The 18,857-nt window shown below is 40.1% G+C and overlaps 1 protein-coding gene across 6 annotated transcripts in view; it reads right to left on the bottom strand.

Annotated features, from left to right (window-relative positions):
- LOC105485457 (ferric chelate reductase 1) overlaps positions 1-18,857 on the bottom strand; it is a 138,695-nt gene that overhangs the window by 59,795 nt on the left and 60,043 nt on the right. Inside the window, exons 1-2 of one of the 6 annotated variants that reach the window (XR_011610339.1) lie at positions 8,353-8,791; positions 7,852-7,952 (exon numbers count right to left, since the gene is read on the bottom strand). The gene's annotated coding sequence lies outside the window, so the exon portion shown is untranslated. Of the gene's footprint in view, positions 1-882; positions 938-7,851; positions 7,953-8,352; positions 8,792-18,857 lie in introns of those variants that run through there. The other 5 variants (XM_071073876.1, XM_071073951.1, XM_071073922.1 and 2 more) reach the window with 5 other exon arrangements.

Genomic DNA, 18,857 nt, shown 5'->3' with positions numbered 1-18,857 from the left:
CCTGGCTAACACAGTGAAGCCCCGTCTCTACTAAAAATACAAAAAATTAGCCCGGCGTGGTGGCGGGCGCCTGTAATCCCAGCTACTCGGGAAACTGAGGCAGAAGAATGGCGTGAACCCGGGAGGCGGAGCTTGCAGTGAGCCGAGATCGCGCCACTGCACTCCAGCCTGGGCGACAGAGCGAGACTCCGTCTCAAAAATAAACAAACAAATAAATAAAATTAAAATGCAGAAGCAAATGAAAATATCTGAACTGAAAAGTTTAGCTATATTAAGAAATATTCCTAATAACACATTTACAATTTGAAAAATCCCCTTTCCCCTTTAGGGCAGCAAGACAAGCACACACAAACGTTTAAGTGCAGCCATAACTCCTTGCCACCCTGGAGTCTTTCTGAAATTTTAACGACGCTCCAGGGTTAGGGAGTTGGGGGGTAAGGGGACTAAAAGTTCTAGGTAAAAAGACACTTTAAAAACCAAATAAGGCTCTAAGTATCCCTGATATAGGTAACCATGCCATTAGCTTTAAATATGAAACAGAGTTCCCATAGTTTTAAATTTAAAATTAAAAACACAAAACTCCTACAAGAATAAAGTCGATGATTTTCAGGATCCCAAACACTTCTCTACTTATAAACACCCATTTCTTGGAATTAAAGCTTGTTAGTCAAAGTCACGGGACATAATAACCTAACTCGTTAGTGAACACTCATTAGCTCAATTCAAGCTCCAGAACATAGTTTGGGAATAGAGCACCCGTTCTGCCTGGCCGACTGCCCTGGTCAGCACAGGCGCTGGCTCTCCAGTCTGTAGCTAAGCTGGATTTGATTTTTAACGCTTTGCAAAGAGCTCTGAATTTAAGGAAAAAGACGTGACACTCACCTTGAGAAGCGAAGGCAGCCTAACCAACTTCCGGTTTTGTTACAACTTGTATCACATTTCAGCAGCTGGGTGGAGCCAGTTAAGCCGTAAGCCAAAAGGGAACCTTTCCCAAACTAAGCTACAGAACTTGATTTGCAAGACCAGTGCTAGTTTTAGGACTCCATTTCTGAGAATTTAGAATACTGTTTTACACAAAGGGACACTATTTGCCAACCAGTACTTATTTAGCCACAAAATTATGATTTTTGTCTTTCATTGCAAAACTATACCTGTCCTATAATAGTGCTAAGCAAAAGCAAATTAACTTTTAAAAAGTGGGGAAAGATCAGATTGCATAGAACTGAAACCTTTCTGAAGTGTGAATGATATAATGCAAAATAAATCTTTTATTTTGCAAACCCTGAAATTTAGGAGTTTTGTTTTCTTTCTTTTTAAGCCTTTAATCTGTTTCACAAGACTCTTTTGCAAAAGAAAAATTTTAGGGCTAGGAAAAGACAATGGAATTGAATTTTTTTAAATCTTTTTTTATTTTGTTTTTTGTTTTTCTGTTTTTTACTTTGTTTCTTCTCTTTAATGTAATTGAAAATTTTTTTTTTTTTTTTTTTTTTTTTTTTTTTTTTTTTTGAGACGGAGTCTCGCTCTGTAGCCCAGGCTGGAGTGCAGTGGCCGGATCTCAGCTCACTGCAAGCTCCGCCTCCCGGGTTCACGCCATTCTCCGGCCTCAGCCTCCCGAGTAGCTGGGACTACAGGCGCCCGCCACCTCGCCCGGCTAGTTTTTGTATTTCTTAGTAGAGACGGGGTTTCACCGTGTTAGCCAGGATGGTCTCGATCTCCTGACCTCGTGATCCGCCCATCTCGGCCTCCCAAAGTGCTGGGATTACAGGCTTGAGCCACCGCGCCCGGCCAATGTAATTGAAAATATTAAACATTCCATTTCAGACCTTGAGTGACATTGTAATTGCCCAGTGGGTTCACCTTGCCCGCTGTCTAGACAGAGTTGATTTATCAAGATAGGGGAATTGTAATGGAGAAAGAGTAATTCACGCGGAGCTGGCTGTGCAGGAGACCGGAATCTTTTGTTTTGTTTGTTTGTTTGTTTTGTTTGAGATGGAGTCTCCGTCTGTCGCCCAGGCTGGAGTGCGGTGGCGTGATCTCAGTTCACTGCAGCCTCCCCCTCCCGGGTTCAAACGATTCTCCTACCTCAGCCTCCCGAGTAGCTGGGACTACAGTCGCCCGTCACCACGCCCAGCTAATTTTTGTATTTTAGCAGAGACGGGGTTTCACCATGTTGACCAGGCTAGTTTTGAACTCCTGACCTTAAGTGATCCACCTGCCTCAGCCTCCCAAAGCGCTGAGATTACAGACATGAGCCATGGCGCCCAGCCCAGAGTTTTATTATTACTCAACATAGTCTCCTCAGGATTGGGAGATCAGAATTTTTAAAGATAATTTAGCGGGTAGGGGCTTGGGAAGTGGGAGTGCTGATTGGTCAGGTTGGAGATGGAATCACGGGGGGTCGAAGTCAGGTTTTCTTGCTGTCTTCTGTTCCTGGGTGGGATGGCAGAATGGGTGAGCCCGATTACCGGTCTGGGTGGTATCAGCTGATCCACCGAGTCCAGGGTCTGCAAAATATCTCAAGCACTGATCTTAGGTTTTCCAATAGTGATGTTATCCCCAGGAGCAATTAGGGGAGGTTTAGACTCTTGGAGCTAGAGGCTGCATGACCCCTAAACCACAATTTCTAATGTTGTAGCTAATTTGTTGGTCCTGCAAAAGCAGACTGGTCCCCAGGCAAGAAGGGGGTCCATTCAGGAAAGGGCTATTACCAATTTTGTTTCAGAGTCAAAACATGAACTGGATTCCATCCCAAAATTAGTTTGGCCTATGCCCAGAAATGAATAAGGACAGCTTAAAAGATTAGAAGCAAGATGGAGTCAGTTAGGTCTGATCTCATTTATTGTCATAATTTCCTCAGTTATAAACTTTTTGCAAAGGCACTTTCAACACATGCAGACTGGAAAATAGATTATGACCCATGCCTTGACCTGTGAGTGCTGGTTATCAATCAACACCAGTAAATTCTTGAAACCATTTTTAAAGAGAGAACAGAGAAAGCAACACCATCACATTACTCTTTCTCTTAAAGAACTAGTCACAATTAACAAAAGCCCCTCTCTACAGGATTTTAAAGAGAGGCTTTAAATAAAGATGACCCAGAGTTGGTTTGCTATCCTAAAGCTGCTGGGAACATGAATAGTTTTAAACTAAGTCAGCTGATCTTCAGTTCTTCAAAGCCTCAAGTGGTGAAATAGCCTTCTGCAGATAACAGACCCTTTCCAGGAACTGTCCCCATTGCATGCCAAAAGTATGATATGTCTATAAAACAAGAACTCTTCGACTGTATTGTCAGAATCCTACATCCTAAAGCACTCTTGTGGTACGACATAGTGGGAAGAACTGAATGGAGAGAGAGGCTACCTCTGTCTAAAACAACCAAGCTCAGTGGCTCACACCTGTAATCCCAACACTTTGGGAGGCCGAGTGGGGTGGATCACAAGACTAGGAGGTCAAGACCAGCCTGGCCAAGATGATGAAAACCTGTCTGTACTAAAAATACAAAAATTCGCTGGATGTGGTGGCACATACCTGTAATCCCCGCTACTCAGGAGGCTGAGGCAGGAGAATTGCTTGAACCCAGGTGGCAGAGGTTGCAGTGAGCAGAGATCACACCACTGCACTCCAGCCTGGCCAATAGAGCAAGACTCCATCTCAATCAATCAATAGATAAATAAATAAAACACCACCCTTTCTAAGCCTACCATTTCTCTCCATGTCCCCAGCTATAATTCCACCTTATCATTCCCTTCCAGATCACCTCTACCAGACTCTTCATCAACTCGTCAGTTGTCACAAAGGAGACCAATTTTATTAAAATCAGTTTAGTGGAGCTTAGATCCTAGGAAGTTAAAGCTACCCTACTGGTTACCACTCTCACGCCTCTATATCAGCAGTTCTCAAACTTTTCTTATTTCAGGGTTCCTTCACAACTTTCAAAGATTATTATGTACATCAGAGATGTTTCTTTGTGTGGGTGATATCTATGAATATTTTTTGTATTAAAAATTAACAGAAAAAGTTAAATATTCATAAATTTGTTTTTAAGTGACAATAATAGTTACATGTTAACACAGTATCTTTTCTGTTGCTTATATGATTGTTTTTCAACAATAAAAAATTTAATGAAAATGTATAGCACTTGACTAGTCTAAAAAAAGAAAAGAAAAAGTATCATTGTTTAAACTGTTACAAATCTCTTTAATGTGTGGCTTAATAGAAGACAGTAGGATTCTCATATCTGCCTCTGCATTCAATCTTTTGTGACATAATGTAACACCTCAGGTAGCCACTGGAAAACTCCACTGTATATTCATGAGAAAATGAGAATGAAGAAGGCAAATAAAGTATAGCAAGAACAATAATTATCATTTATTGAACACCCATTTTAACCAAAGCACATATAGTATCCTATCTATTATGAACATCCTACAGCTGAGAATGTTAAGGACCTGCGTGGCTAAGTAAATTGCTGAAAATTAGACAGAGAAGTGGTAGACAGGATCCTAAGTCAGAACCACTGTCTCCACTGAGCGCCACTGCCAAGTCTGAATGAGGTCTGATGGACTAAACTTAGGAACTTCCCTTCCCTATTATACTCAGCATTTCAAACAAGTTTACATTCAAAGAGAACATCTCCAGTTGATTAGACACAGCCTCAACTCAATACATCCAAAACCCACCATCTAAAATAAACTCATTCTCACTTGGCCTTTAATTATGTTCATCTCACCCAAACAGCCAAATTCACCCCCTCTTCTCCATCTCCACTGCCACTATTCTGTTTTCTGTCCTGGACTGTAGTCTCAACTGAACTATCGTCATTATCTACTAAGTGCTTCCAGTTTCTCATAAACCTAATTAGCTATCCCACATAATATGGGATAACTAATCTTTCTTTTTTTTTTTTTTTTTTTTGAGACAGAGTCTCACCCTGTCACCCAGGCTAGAGTGCAATGGCACAATCTCAGCTCACTGCAACCTCCACTTCCTTGGCTCAAGCAATTCTCCTGCCTCATCCTCCTGAGTAGCTGGGATTACAGGTGCGCACCACCACATCCAATAATTTTTGTATTTTTAGTACAGACTGGGTTTCACCGTGTTGGCCAGGCTGGTCTCAAACTCCTGACATCAGGTGATCTGCCCACATCAGCCTCCCACAGTGCTGGGATTACAGGCATGAACCACTGTGCCCTGCCTGGGAGAGCTAATCTTTCTCAAGTATAACTCACATCTTGTAATTCCTATGCTCAAAAAAATCTTTATTTACCTACTTATTACTTATTACTGCATAAATGAATGTCCAGATTCCACAGACAGACACTGTGCCAAACCTCTATCGATTCCAGTGGGGATGGCAGCAGGTTCAAGAGGGTGACAAAGAGACCCAGAGCCAGAAAATGAGATATGGGGTTTTACTGGGGGCTTACACACAGGGGAGAATTCAGTGGCAGTAAGCTGGAAAGGATAACTCCATGGACCAGTGGCAGCAGGATGGACAGGACAGCGGCTACAGGCTGGACAGAAGAACCTCAACCAATTGCAAAAAGCATGCAGTTTATATGGCATTTTCACTTAGCACCTTCCCCTAACAACTTCCACCTGCCAATCTTCATTCAGCCCAAAACTTGGGGCCTCAATCCCCTGGACGGCCTGTGTTCCACAGGATGGACATGGGGCACAGATGTTCCTCATAGACAGGGAACAAATCTGCAGGTTTGCCACTCTCAGATTCCCTAGCTCGGAACTCTGAATACACATTCAGGTGAGTCTGCGATACGGGGTCATTCTCAGGGTACGCTTAAGTTACTGCTATCAGGTTGCATTTACCAAATAACAGAGGGCCAAATGAAATAATTTCTGTAAAGCACAGTGCTTGGCACAAAAATAACTATTTGATAAATAGAAGTCAATAGCAAAAAAGTTTTCATGGTGGCTTTTTAAATGAAATGTCCCTTCTTTGCAGTGCTATAAATAATACATTGTTCCAAAATTATCCATGGACTTCTGACCAAACTCTGGTCAGTAAATCCATGTTTTACTTTCTGACAACATAAAGCCATTCTCAACATTCAATTAGTGGTAGTAACATTCATCTTCATATTTTTCTTACCCACCAGTTCAAGGTCACCTTACATTATGCTTCTCTAAACACTACCCAATCCTTACTCAAAGTAATGTGACCTCCCTATAATAACAGATCTGAAGAATATCCGCCCCTTCATCCTCACCCCTAGCTACAGCTGTCTGTGTCTTCCAGAAAGAGCTAACCTTATTACTGAAACCCAGTTTTGAATAATCTGGATAGAACTAAACTCTTCAAAATATTTTGTCCACCTAAAAAAAAAAAGACACTAGAGAAAATTGTCTCTAACTGTGTTGGGTTTACTCAAAAATAGAAATAAGGATTATATTCTGGAATGTATGAAATGGCAAGCCATCAGTGCCTTTGGCTTGGGAAGGGTAAGGGAAGCTATTATTAGCAAAAACGATTTACATAAACTGCTTAGAAACAGTTCATTGTTTCCAGAGGCAGAGTTATTGTCATTTCTTTGGTAGAGATGACATTACTGGGCAAGTGTTCTTCCAAGATCATCTTATCTGAATTCCTGCAGGCCTAAAGAATGCCTAACGATAAACTATCAAAGCAGGAGATGTATGAAGGACAGAAAGTGTTTTTAGAAAGTTCTTGGAAACAGTTCTTATCTCAGACATGTAAGCATGAACCTCCTTTTTGGGGGGCAGGCTTTCTGGTCCTATTTTGTCTGAGTATGACAAAAGTGATTTCACCCTGGTATCTGCAACTTTCACAATTTTCACCATTTTTTAAAAAATTATAAAGTCAGTTGGAGATTATCTGAAGTCATAAAAGTCTACTCCAATGCAAATACATAGAAGATAGCTCTTTGGTGGGATAGGATGTGGCCTTCCATTTATTATTTTCAAGTGAGATATTTCTGGCCTGGTATGGTGGTTCATGCCTGTAATCCCAGCACTTTGGGAGGCGGAGGCAAGCAGGTCACTTGAGGTCAAGAGTTCAAGACAAGCCTGGCCAATGTGGTGAAATCCCGTCTCTACTAAAAATACAAAAATTAGCCGGGCATGGTGGGGGTTGCCTGTAATCCCAGCTACTTGGAAGGCTGAGGCAGGAGAATCGCTTGAACCCAGGAGGTGGAGGTTGCAATGAGCAGAGATTGAGCCACGCACTCCAGCCTGGGTGACAGAGGGAGACTTTAACTCAAAGAGAGAGAGAGAGAGAGAGAGAGAGAGATGTCTTTGTTCTAAGAGACTGTCCTTTGCATTACTGTCCTTTGCATTACAGAATATATAAGCATCCCTAATCCTAGCTATGAAATCCCAAAAGCCCTCTTCTTCCCCATAGTGGTAATAAAAAAAATAAAAGGGCAACAACACATTTCCAAAGTTGTGACCAGAAGCAAGAATAATGCCTCATTCCACTCTGTAAGGCTTTGATTAGATAGATGACTCTGGGTCCTAATGGAACAAAGCATTTTGCTTTCGAAGAAAATAAATGCCAAGATAGAAAATAACTAGAACACTATCTCTTCCTAGTGAAGAATAGTGCAGCTTCTTCAAGTTGACACAAAACTTCAAAAGAAGCTTGACTTAAAATAAGTCTAAAAAGGCAGAGGTATGTAGTGAAAAGAGCATTAGATCATTCTGGAGAAATCACTTATCGTCTCTATTTTTGTTACCAGAACAGTAAAGATGAGGAGTTACAACCAGAACTGTGTATTCTCTAAGTTCCCATCCAAATTCTGAATGCAGGTTTCCCATGGACAAGAAGAGACAGAAAATAAGTCAGACTTTCTGGGCGGGTGTGGTGACCCGTACCTGTAGTCCCAGCTGTTCCAAGGGGCTGAGGCAGAGGAATCACTTGAGCCCAGGAGACTGCACCACTGCACTCCAACCTGGGTGACACAGCAAGATTCTGTCTTAAAAAAAAAAAAAAAAGAAAAAAGATTGAGAAAGATTGAGAGGCACTACATTCAATATATATTTTGTCAAGCACCTACTATATGGCAGATCCTGCTAGGCCCTACTTGTATAAAGTGGTTCCACATCTACACTAATATAGTGTGATTTCCTAGGTGGGTAATATATGAATAGATGATTGAGAGACTGATAATTACCTAATAGATAAATAACCTGATAAATACACAGTTCTCTTTGCTTTCCAGATATCTGACCTGAGCATACTCTTTGTCCAATATCCAAGAGTGTATGTTTTATGAAGGTGAGTTCATTTTGTACTTGCATAAGCACACATACTCTCACAGCTTCAACTATCATGTTGATATTAATAAACACCCAATATATAATTACAACACTTACCTTTTATATATTAGTAAATGCAAGTACTGTTTTCCTAATGGCTTTCAAGGCAGTTGAACATCTCTCCATTCAAAAACTGAATTCACTATATTTTCTCTTCTCTCAACATGTGCGGTAGATTGAATGATGGCCCCCAGAAAGATATCCACATCTAAATCTCTGGAACCTATGAATGTTACCTAATAGCAAAAAAGGACTTTGCAGATATTCTTAAATTAGGACCTTGAGATTAAAAAATTATTCTGGATTATCCAGGTGGGCCCTAAATGCAATCACAAGTGCCCTTAAGAAAGAAAGGCAGAGGGAGATTACACATGGTTGCAGTTTATGATAATCATCATTAAGAATAGGCGGCCAGGTGCGGTGCCTCATGCCTGTAATCCCAGCACTTTGGGAGGCCCAGGAGGGTGGATCACCTTAGGTTGGGAGTTTGAGACCAACCTGACCAACATGGAAAAACCCTACCTCTACTAAAAATACAAAATTAGCCTGGTCTGGTGGTGGGTGCCTGTAATCCCAGCTACTCCGGAAGCGGAGGCAGGAGAATCACTTGAAGCCTGGAGGCGGAGGTTGCAGTGAGCCTAGATCGCGCCATTGCACTCCAGCCTGGGTAACAAGAGCAAGATTCTGTCTCAAAAAAAAAAAAAAAAAAAAAAAAAAACTGGAAGAGGCAAGAAAAAATTCTGAAAATTCTGCCCTAGAGTCTCTGGAGGAGTATGTTTTCACTGACACGTTAACTGTGGCCCAGTGATACTGTCTGTGAACTTCTGGCCTCCAGAAGTGTGAGAATTTAGTTTCTGTTGTATTAGCCACCAAGTTTATACCAATTTGTTACAGCAGCCTCAGGAAACTAGTAACTTCTCTTTCTAATTTCTCCTTGTTTATCAATCAGTGGTACCCATTCTTTTCAACACTCAAACTAAAACTAGAAATAATTTTCCATTTTTTATCCTTTTCATAGCTTATAGCTCTGAGTTTTTCGGCCAGGAGCCACAGCCCATTTATCAGTGGATTGTAAAATCTTTAATGAGTATACCCAAAAGAATTGAAAGCACAGTCTCAAAGAAAGATTTGTACACCCATGTTCATAGCAGCATTATTCACAATAGCTAAAACATGAAGGCAACCCAAGCGTCTAATAGAAAAATAAGTAAAATATAGTAAATATATACAATGAAACATTAGCCTTAAAAAAGAAATTCTGACATATACTACATGAATGAGCCTTAAAGATAGTCACAGAAAGACAAATACTGTATGACTCCACTTACATAATGTTGTTAAAGGAGTCGAAATCATAAAGTAGAACAGTGGTTTCCTGAGGCTGGGGGGACAGAGAAATAGGGAATTGTTGTTTAACGGATAGTTTCAGTTTTACAAGATGAAAAGTGTTCTGGAAATGGATGGTGGTGATGAATACACAATATCATGAATGTGCTGAGTATCACTGAATTATACACTTAAAAAATGGTTAGGATGGTAAATGTTATGTTACGTGGATTTTACCACAATTTTAAAAAATCTTTAGTGAATCACCACCAAAAACATTTTAGTAAAATAGAAAAGAAAATGTCAGAGTGTGTTATATATGATAAGGGTAAATAAACTTTTTCTAATTGTATCTGTGAGTAGATATGTCCTGATTTATGAAATAAACTGGATGACAGCCCAAAATCTTGAAACAAACTGCTTTTAATATCTCATCAAGTCAATTATCAATCCATTTCTTCTTTCTCAATACTCACACGCAAGTGTTTTCCCCACTTATTGATTTTAAGCAGGGCGATGTGGTGCTGTGGAATCAGATGACCCAGGATTTGAAGATAAACTCCATCCCTAACTTTGTGACCTGGGGGTCTCTGAATCTGTTTCGTCAGAGTAAAATGAATATCATGTTACTCTCCTCATAATGCTGCTGTGAGGATTAATTGAGATAATAAATGTAAAGTGCTTAGTTCAATGCCTGCAGATAAAAATTGTTCGAGAAAAGATATGCACTATAATTATCTATGCTCTAAATCTTTAGACTATAGCGGTAACTTTCTAACTAATCTAACTTCATCTCTCATCACTCCCATCAACCGTGTCCACAATGGCCCAACCTCAGTTTAATCTTCCTAAAAGATTGCTTTTATCAATAATGTACTGTGATTTATCATGGTTTGTACAGTGATATCTGTACTCTGTCTGGCATTCAAAGCACTCCACAGTCACACTTTGAGCATTCTTACTGCATTTCCAGCTGGTACAGCTAACTCAGTCTATTAAACACTCATTTTCATCTTTTCCCCTTTGCTCATGCTGTTCCCTTATCTCCTTTCTTTTCTTTTTTTCAACTATCCAGACACTGTTGAGAATCTCCTTTCTTTCCACCTATTTAATACCAAACATTCTTCAAGGTTTAGCAAAAAAGTCACAATTTATCTATGGAATTTTCTGGCAATTTAAACTAATACTAGTTCTGCCATGTAAAAAATGACTTCATGCTTTCTGAAATCAAATTAACTCAGGCTGAAATCCCAGCTCTGCTCAATAATAGCTGGTTGACTTCAGGCAAGTTTCTTAACCCCCTAATTTTACTTCATTCACTTGTATAAAAAAGATGATACATAAGTGGGGTTGTTGTGATTATCTCATGACAGAATATTTCATCACACTAGCACTGGAGTGACCTCAAAGACTTGCTCATAACACAATCTTTAATGTCTTAAACACAATCTTTAATGTCTTATATCAAAGTGAGAAAATACACATTACATGAGTTGCCATTCCCACACTCGAGCAGCCATCATTGATTACTTGCAATACTCTTTATTACTGACCCTAGACATGGTGTCAGAACTCTTCTCAATCCACCAAACAGTCAATAACAATGGATGAAAATTCAGCCACTCTAAGCAATCACTGGGGCAGTCACTCTGTCATTACTTTCAACTTCCCTTTTTAGAAACTGGAAAAATAGATGCTAAATAGAAGGCCTTACCTTAATTTAAGTGGCAGAAACATAGAAAGCTCCTTCTTTTATTTTTTACCTCTCTTCAAATTCTGTTTGAATGTCAGTTCATTTTAAAGCCAGATTTATTGACTATAATGAAAGGATGGCAGACATGTTTTATCCTCTTTAATTATGTAATTTTCTTTTGTGGCATTTTAATTAAGTACGAGACAATATTAATGCTTTGTGATTATGTGCCACAGAGATGGTAACACTGGTCAAAGTAAAAATATTAAAAGGTTGACTCAACTCTGCCAAATAATAAAATCTCTGTCAATTACCTATAGACATAACATAAAATCAAAAGTTGTGATAATGATCAGTGGCTTTTACTATTTCCCATCAGTTAGGGTCATACTACATTCAAATTTCTATCATTTCTCTTATTTAATCTATAAAGCAAATAAGAAATAAAAGTCAAGGAAAAGAGTAAAATAGCTCTTAGATCTATTCAGTAATAACCTAATTTTTTTATTTACCAAATTTTAACAATAAAAAGGTACCATTTACTATAGAATTTTTGCTTTAGCAGCTCTTGAGCTACGTGACTTATTTAAATGTCATTTATTTACAGCATGGCTCAAGTGCCAATCTGTTAAGTGACAACCGTTAATATATACAAAAGTAAAGTAGTCTCAATACTGAAAGAAACTGTACTCTCACAAGCAGATTGAGAATAGATTTAATGATTGAGTAAAAAGTCAGTTTATTTTATTTTTTTTCTATTTTGTTTTCTTTTATTTATTTTTTATTTTTATTTTTATTTACTTATTTATTTTTGAGTTAGAGTTTTGCTCTTGTTGCACAGGCTGGAATGCAATGGCGTGATCTCAGCTCACTGCAACATCCGCCTTCTGGGTTCAAACAATTCTCCTGCCTCAGCCTCTCGAGTCACTGGGATTACAGGCACCTGCTACCATGCCCAGCTAATTTTTGTTATTTTTAGTAGAGACAGGGTTCGCCATGTTGGCCAGGCTGGTCTCAAACTCCTGACCTCAGGTGACCACCCGCCTCTGCCTCCCAAAGTGCTGGGATTACAGGCATGAGCCACTGTGCCCAGCCAAAAGTCAGTTTACTATGCACAAAATATTATATAGTCAGGGTAACGTTTATCATGAAAGCTGATCGCTTATCTAACCATTTTTTTCAAGAATCCTTTTTCTCCACTGGGTAAACTTTCAAAGTTGTAGGATTTAAACTTTAACAAATATAAAGCATAAAGATAAATAAGACAAGGTCCACCTTTCAGGAGCTCCTAGTTTAGCAGGACAGACAGAAATCTAATTAAATCATCAGTGTAAATGGTGTGCCACTTGCTGTGGAAGATTGTATAAGAACGTATGGAAGCTGAGAAAGCAATTCCCAGATGCTTGCATGAGTCTGCACAGAGAAGAAAACACAAGATGGGTGTCTCCTAGCAGACTAGCAGGACAAGGGCATCCTAGACAGGAAAAATGAGACAAGAAACACCAGTTACTTCACAGAGGTATAAACAGCATCATGCATTTTGGGAATGGGAAATAATCCTAGAATATGAGTGAATCACAGGGAACATGAGTCCTACCCTTCAGCACACCAGAGGAAGCAGAAGTTTGTCTTACCCTATAGTGTCCCAAAGTTGAATGTAGGAGTAAAAGTCTTTAAAATTTCCATGAAAACTGACAGCAGATACCAAACATGGTATCCTGACAAGGCAACAATATCAAAACAAAAAGAGCAAATCTAAATTTGGTCATTAATCAAAGCAACCATTGGGAAGACATGCATGGAAATAAGTGGCCAAAATAAGGAACCCTGAGAACCAAGAACAGCTGGAGTAAGCAATAATGGAACAGGATAGAAGCGAGGGTCCAGATGCATTCTGGGATGGCACACAGAAGTCTTCAGTGACTTTTTATGCAACAGTGGGCTGGCCATGGACCAGTCAAAACCTCCTAATAAGATAAAATGGAATGAACAATAAATTTAAAAATTTTTAAATTAGAAAATAATGTTTTGAAGATAAAATGAACACTACCCATTCCACAAAATTCCCAGATTCTCCTAAAATGTTCAGTGCAATTTTTTTTGTCTTCTCCCTTCTTTTTTTTTTTTTTTTTTTTTTTTTTTAAGACAGGGTCTCACTCTGTCACCCAGGCTGGAGTGCAGTGGTGTGATCGCAGTTCACTGCAACCTCCGTTTCCCAGACTCAAGCCATCCTCCTGTCTCAGTCTCCTAAGTAGCTGGGATTACAGACGTGTGCCACCACACCCAGCTAATTTCTATATTTTTAGTAGAGATGGGCTTTTGCCATGTTGGCCAGGCTGGTCTCAAACTTATGGGCTCAAGTGATCCAACCACTCAGCCTCCTAAAGTGCTGGGATTACAGGTGTGAGCCACCAAGCCCGGCCTTTAAATTATTTTTTAATTCGATGGGTACTATATCTAGACATTTTTATTGTAAAAAATTGAAACAGAGTAAATTTTAAAAGTAATTTACCACCCAATCCCAAATTATTTCCCAAAAAAACAATTATTGTTATCAGTGTGCTACCTCCTAAGCATTTGTGTTTTATGTACTTGCAAAAACATACAGCTTTGGTTTTGTAACATCAGTAGCATCATTCTCTGCATGTTACTCTTCATTTTTTTTCACGTAATGATATATTGTCAAAGAATAACTCAGAGACCTTTAATTATTTTGCATGCTTTTTATTTCTTACATGAGGAAGATAGACATTAGACTGTCAAGGGACAAAGGCAAAAAACAGGACTTATAAGAAAAATGGGAAAGCAAATAAAACTGTAGGCAGTCTGGGAATAGTGCACCCTTTTCTCCATTTTTGGTGTAAGCTCTTTCACCAGCAATTAGCTAAAAGACCACTCTGGACAGTCTGCCATTGAACAAGTTGGCTAGGGTCAATGGAGAAAATAATTTCAGTAGTTTATGGATTCTCCCGAAAACCTTGAGAGCCCTTGAGGAACTTACAGGAGCAGCTGTTTCTCTGTGAGGTCTGCTGTGTCTGTCCATTGTCTCCCTACCCCTACCTACTCTCCAAGAACTACTTCTGCACCATTTCCTGCATCCCAATTTCTTCATCTCCCCTAATACTCAGCACCACCAAGGTCAGGAACCTTAGGTTCTCTTTGATTCCTCCTTCGAGGCTGCCCATTACGGACTATATATTTGTGATCTGCCAAAATTCATATGTTGAAAACCTAACTCCCAGTGGGATGGTATTATGAGGTAGAGGCTTTGGGAGGTAATTAGGTTTAGATAAGGTCTCGAGGGTAGAGCCCCCAAGATGGGATTAGTGCCCTTACAAGAAGAGAAAGAGACGAGAGCTGTTCTATCCTGGCCATGTGATGATATGAGAAGGTGGCTGTCCACAAGCCAGGAAGCACTCCCTCATTAGACACTGAATCTGGCAGCACCTTGATCTTGGACTTCCCAGACTCCAGGACTGTGACCAATAAATGTTTCTTATTTAAGCCATTTAGCCTATGGTATTATTACAGCAGCCTAAACTGATGGAGACAGCCCCATTAGCTAAAATATCTTCACACCTATTCTCCTAAATATTTCTCTAATCTTTCCTCTCCTAGTTAGGTTTTCATCATTATTTGCCTAAAGAATTATAACAGTGTCCTAATTAGTTTTCCTGCTTCTCAATTTTTTCCCCTTCAAATCCATCCTCTGTCCAGCTGTCAGATCTACTTACCCAGAAATTGAAATAAGACTATACCCACTCATCAGCTTAAAATCTTTAATAGGTCCCAGGGGCCTAATGAACATTATGCATTAAAACCTTGTTAAAATGGCAAAGCCTTCCAAGAACTGGGTCTCCAATCTCATCTTTCCACAGTCCCTGCCTCACATTTTATGCTCCAGTAACACTCAACTGCTTATAATCCATTGTGCTATTTTTTAAGCCAATGCCTCTCCTAATGCCATCCCCTTCGCCTGGAATTCAGACTCTCATCCATCCTTCTCTGTCAATGAAAGAGCCCAAATCAACAGTTAAAATAGTCACTCACATGTAGTAAGCTCTTTCCGGGAATTGGTATGGTTGTACAGGGTTTTCTGATCACTCACTCCTTCTTTTCCTTTAATTCTTTTTTCCTGATAGAAATCTTTCTCCAAAAAAAGGCAAAAAAAAAAAAATTCAGTAAGAGCCTATAAATATTGAAACTATTGGAATAATCTAAAAACTCTCAGCCCATGTCTAGGAGAATTTGAAGGACTCAGTGTCATAGACAGTGTTCCCAAACTTGATCTTACAGAGCATCACCAGGATGGATTCAGTATCCAGGGTGCATGCATGAAGATGACACTGAAGTAGGCAGTAGAGAGAGGTAGGAAAAAATGAGGAAGACAGACTAGAAACGACTGAGAACTCCAAAATGCCCATTTGATGCTAGCTCTGCATGGACTGGGAGGCAACCTGAGAGGAAATAAATAATGTTTTCCACCATTCTCTGGGCTACACGAGTGTGCCTCAACACTGGCTAGTATTAAGATTGTTTTCTTAACAATGACAGCTGCAACCCTTCCAGACATCACAGGGCATTCAGAGGATTACATGCCTATTGTCACATAGATTCAATGCATCAAAGTGCTCACTTGCCACTGCAGCAGCAAAGCCAACTATATTCTTGTGTCCTTAACCTGCAATTTTACACTTAGCACCTCCTTGTATAACCAAAATATGTGTGGATCATTTGCACCCACCTCCTGCCCTTTACTTCCTAACTTCTGCCTTTGAGATGCTATAGGATTTTGTTCTACCACTTTTCACATTAAAAAAAAAAAAAAACCTAGTTAGCCAGGCTTTCGGGTTCATGCTTTCCATGTCTCTTCAACTATTCATTCCTCATTTATTCCATCTCCCTTGCACTTTTGGCACTACAAATGAACTTCTCTTTCCCTTTTGTCAATTCCTTTGTCATCCTCCAAAAGGTCATAAAATAAAAATATTCTGAGGTTGGAGGTCATCAAACTCATTGGCAAAACATGGAAAAACATGGCCCAGTGGAGGAAAGTATGGAGAAGTTTTGTTTTGCTTTAAGAGACAGGGTCTCACTCTGTCACCCAGGCTGGAGTGTGTAGCATGATCATAGCTCACTGCAGCCTCAAACTCCTGAGCTCAAGGGATCCTCCCACTTCAACCTCCTGAGTAGCTGGGACTACAGGCATGTGCCACTGTTACCAGATGGAAGGTCTTGCCTGTGAGTTGTCCAGGTTCTTGGCATGTTGAACAAAGAATTGAATAAAGTGCACACAGCAACAAAAGAAGCAATGAAGATGAACAAAATAACAAAACAATGGAGTAACAATGGCACAGATTTATCGAAGAAGCAACAGTACAATTCACAGAGCGGGAGCAGGCTCAAGCAAGCAGCTCAAGAACCTCCCCCCCACCCCCGATTGCAATGGTCCCCAGGGTTTTTGTAAAGCTAAAAGAATTTCGTAACACCCCTAGGTGCTCTTTAGAAGCCTCCCATTGGTTACACCCCATGAAGGACTGGCCTGAGACCAACCAGAGGCTGAAGTGGAGACTTGGCCTGCAGTCAATTAGAAGCTGAAGTGGAAACTTCTGTCTCGTTATCACAGGAGTGCTGATGTGGCCTGTATGCTGCCTAATTTTGCCTAGAACTGTCTGCACCTGCTGTTCCTTTGCTTATGCCTTAACCCTTAGTTGCCCTAATTCCATATTCTGCCTCATTACCATGCCCAGCTGATTTATTTTTATTTTTTTAGAGCTAGGGTCTTGCTATGTTGCCCAGGCTGGTCTTGAACTCCTGGCCTCAAGTAATTCTCCTGTCTCAGCCTCCCAAAGAACTGGGATTACAGGCATTGAGTCACCGCACCCAGCCAAGAAGATTTTATGAACCCCATAGCTTAGTCCATCTACCTAACTACCTCAACACACACACATGCTCCACCTTCTCTCAGCAAATTAGATGAGATTAATGTTAGGCAGGAGTCCACTCCTTCAACTATCTACCTCCACCCCTGCAAGGTATTTATATCTACATCTAGTTTGTAAGAAAAAGATGTCCCTACTGCAGTTTCAGACCAACTTTTGCATCTATTTTCTTGCTATGATGACATAGTTGTTCCATCTACCTCTTCTATCTATCCTTGGGGAACCCAAGCACCAATCAAACTAAACTGCTTTCAATTCCCCAAATGTGCAAGCTCTATCATGCGTTGGTATCTTTGTTCACACTGCTCCCCTTCCTTCAATGACACCCTCCTAACCCCCACATTGAATGCTGCTCAACCCATGAGTCAGGGTCCAATTCAAAAATCATCTTCTCTATAAAGTCTTCCATGAAACTTCCAGTAGGATCAGCCATTCCTCCCTTGTTTCCCACTACACCCTGTGCACTCTCCATCCTGTCATCTATGACTTTTTCCTGCACTTATTGTTTTACATGTCTCCTCCCATTATTCTTTATATTTTTTAATTAAAAAAAATAATAGAGACAGGGTCTCATTAATGTTGCCCAGGCTGGTCTCAAACTCCTGACTCAAGTGATTCTCCCATCTTGGCCTCCCAAGACAACAGTAGTGCTCATACTACAGATGTGAGCCTCCATGACTAGCCCCATTATTTTTTTAAATGTAGAACATTTTTATATTGCCTTTATTTGCTTTTGTATTGATAGCAGTGTCTAGCACATAGTAGGCATTTAAATGCTGGTTGCATGAATGAATGATAAAACAAAAGAATATCCTTTACCAAAACAATACATGTATGATTTTTAAAAAGAGATAGAAGAATAGCACTTGACTTGTATGAACCTCACATTTTCCACAACCACCCCTCCAGTTCCCAAGTTTGGGAGCATAATAAGCAGCACTTGAGGCAGGGTCCTGTGGCTCATGCCTGTAATCTCAGCACTTTGGGAGACCAAAGAAGGGAACTGCTTGAGGCCAGAGGTTTGAGACCAGCCTGAACAACATAGCAAGACCCCTGACCCTGTCTCTACAAAAAAAAAAAAAAGCAAATTAGCCAGCATGGTGGTGCATACCTGTAGTCCTAACACGGTAGAGGGATCACTTGAGCCCAAAAGTTTGAGGTTGCAGTGAGCTACGATCGCCACTGTACTCCAGCCTGGTTGACAGAGCAAGATCCTGTCTTGAAAAAAGCACTTGAGGGATAAAAAGAAGTAGAAATAAAAGCAAGTGATAGTGTGGGAATTAGACAAGCCAGTCATACAAATGACATGAATGGCATGTCCCTAATAAAAGTAACAAAAGCAGCATAAGACTGTGACACTGCACCTGGCCACATCCGCACATATGACTTGTGTAAGGTAGGGACGAAATGCTTCCTTAGGAGACTAAGAATTCAGACTTGCTAGTTTACTTTGCCTTGTTTTACCTTGGTAAAAAATCAAGATCTAATGATCTGATTTTTCTATTTCTTGGCAAATCTAGTTTGGCTTTTTTTTTTTTTTAAGACAGGGTCTCACTCTGTTTCCAGGCTGGAGTGCAGTGGTGCAATCACAGCTCACTTGC

The sequence above is a fragment of the Macaca nemestrina genome, chromosome 1 (assembly GCF_043159975.1).
Source record: "Macaca nemestrina isolate mMacNem1 chromosome 1, mMacNem.hap1, whole genome shotgun sequence".
In the NCBI taxonomy this organism is placed as follows: Eukaryota; Metazoa; Chordata; class Mammalia; order Primates; family Cercopithecidae; genus Macaca; species Macaca nemestrina.
Note: the sequence above shows the minus strand (reverse complement) of the source record. Positions and strands in the feature narration are given on the sequence as shown.